Source organism: Andrena cerasifolii, unplaced genomic scaffold, assembly GCF_050908995.1.
Source record: "Andrena cerasifolii isolate SP2316 unplaced genomic scaffold, iyAndCera1_principal scaffold1322, whole genome shotgun sequence".
In the NCBI taxonomy this organism is placed as follows: domain Eukaryota; kingdom Metazoa; phylum Arthropoda; class Insecta; order Hymenoptera; family Andrenidae; genus Andrena; species Andrena cerasifolii.
This window is the reverse complement of record NW_027486214.1, coordinates 14,542-16,922: the sequence shown is the minus strand read 5'-3', so window position 1 is coordinate 16,922 and position 2,381 is coordinate 14,542. Positions and strand designations below refer to the sequence as shown.

Sequence of the window (2,381 nt, the reverse complement as noted above, 5' to 3'; positions counted from 1 at the left end):
TATTTCGCACTTGCTTCTACGCTCGGATGGCCGGTTCTTTTGCGAGGGATGCAAGTTGGATTGGTTAGGTTAGGAGGAGTGAAAGTTGCTAGACTAAATTTCAACCATAGGGAGCAGATTGTGTCAAAAGAAAAGAATTGTCCAGCCTTTGGGCCTGCCATTTCTGGCGTAGACCTTTGGCAGGTAAGTATCCATTTCAACAGGCAGTGCCACCCGTGGCGCCAGTAAGACCGCCCCCGGTTTTTGCCATTCCAGAGGGGTTTCTTGCAGTGAAAATCAGTAAATTTGCAAGCGCAATATCTTAAAAACCAGTGGAAATAAAGTGTATACATTAAAGCTTATTGAATTTGTCTTGGAACGCACTATGAACTCAGGTCTTCAAAAAAAATAGTTCCATTTGAAAAACCGAACTTGACCATCGTATCTTTTAAAATAATAATCGAAAACAAAATTCGTTCGCGCTAATAAATGGGCCCCCTCGAACCATGCATTTCCCTATTTTTTTTATATTTTTATCGACAATACTTTAAGAAATATCGCGCTGTCCACTCCTTAGTGGGACACCCTGTATACAGAAAAATAGGTATATATAGAGGGGGAAAAAGGGAATTAATTAGAGAGAGAAAAAATGTAAATAAATAGAGAAAAAAATAGGTAAATAAATAGAGAAAAATAGTTAAGTAAATTTGAGCAAAAAGTGGTAAATAGAGAAAAAATAGGTAAATAGATTAGAGAAAAAACTAAATAAATAGGGAAAAATAGGTAAATAAATAGAGAAAATAGGTATATAAATAGAGAAAAAAGGAGGTAAATAAATACAGAAGAAAGGAGGTAAATAAATACAAAAGAAAGGAGGTAAATAAATACAGAAAGAAATGTACATAAATTAGAGAAAAGAATAGGTAAATAAATAGAGACAAAATAGCTAAATAAATAGAGAAGAAAGGAGGTAAATAAATACAGAAAAAATAAGTAAATAGATTAGAGAAAAAAGGAAATAAATAGAGAAAAAATAGGTAAATAAATAGAGAAAAATAGGTAAATAAATAGTGAAAAATAGGGAAATAAATACAGAAAAAATGTACATAAATTAGAGAAAAAGGTAAATAAATAGAGAAAAATATGTAAATAAATGGAGAAAAAATAGGCATATATAGAGGGGAAAATAGGTAAGAAAATAGAGAAATAATTGGTAAATAAATTGAGAAAAAATAGGTAAATATATACAGAAAAATAGGTATATATAGAGGGGGAAAAAGGGAAATTAATTAGAGAGAGAAAAAATGTAAATAAATAGAGAAAAAAATAGGTAAATAAATAGAGAAAAATAGTTAAGTAAATTTGAGCAAAAAGTGGTAAATAGAGAAAAAATAGGTAAATAGATTAGAGAAAAAAGTAAATAAATAGGGAAAAATAGGTAAATAAATAGTGAAAAATAGGTAAATAAATACAGAAAAAATGTACATAAATTAGAGAAAAAAAATAGGTAAATAAATAGAGAAAAAATAGGTAAATAAATGGAGAAAAATAGGTAAATAAATAGAGAGGAAAGGAGGTAAATAAATACAGAAGAAAGGAGGCAAATAAATACAGAAGAAAGTGTACATAAATTAGAGAAAAGAATAGGTAAATAAATTGAGAAAAATAGGTAAATGAATAGAGAAGAAAGTAAATAAATAGGAAAAAAATACGTAAATAAATAGAGAAAAAATATGTAAATAAATGCAGAAAAAATAGGTATATATAGAGGGGAAAATAGGTAAGTAAATAGAGAAATAATTGGTAAATAAATTGAGAGAAAATAGGTAAATATATAGAGAAAAATAGGTGTATATAGAGGGGGAAAAAGGGAAATTAATTAGAGAGGGAAAAAATGTAAATAAGTAAAGAAAAAAATAGGTAAATAAATAGAGAAAAATAGGTAAGTAAATTTGAGCAAAAAGTGGTGAATAGAGAAAAAATAGGTAAATAGATTAGAGAAAAAACTAAATAAATAGGGAAAAATAGGTAAATAAATAGAGAAAATAGGTATATAAATAGAGAAAAAAGGAGGTAAATAAATACAGAAGAAAGGAGGTAAATAAATACAAAAGAAAGGAGGTAAATAAATACAGAAAGAAATGTACATAAATTAGAGAAAAGAATAGGTAAATAAATAGAGACAAAATAGCTAAATAAATAGAGAAGAAAGGAGGTAAATAAATACAGAAAAAATAAGTAAATAGATTAGAGAAAAAAGGAAATAAATAGAGAAAAAATATGTAAATAAATGGAGAAAAAATAGGCATATATAGAGGGGAAAATAGGTAAGTAAATAGAGAAATAATTGGTAAATAAATTGAGAAAAAATAGGTAAATATACAGGGTGTCCCACTAAGGAG

General features: G+C 27.3%; 1 long non-coding RNA gene across 1 annotated transcript; it reads left to right on the top strand.

Moving 5' to 3' along the window:
• The first annotated feature begins 457 nt into the window (after positions 1–457).
• On the top strand, positions 458–2,156 carry LOC143378218 (uncharacterized). Its single transcript, XR_013087828.1, has 2 exons — positions 458–1,038; positions 1,922–2,156. It is a non-coding gene; the product is annotated as an uncharacterized LOC143378218 (long non-coding RNA).
• The last annotated feature ends 225 nt before the right edge of the window (positions 2,157–2,381 follow it).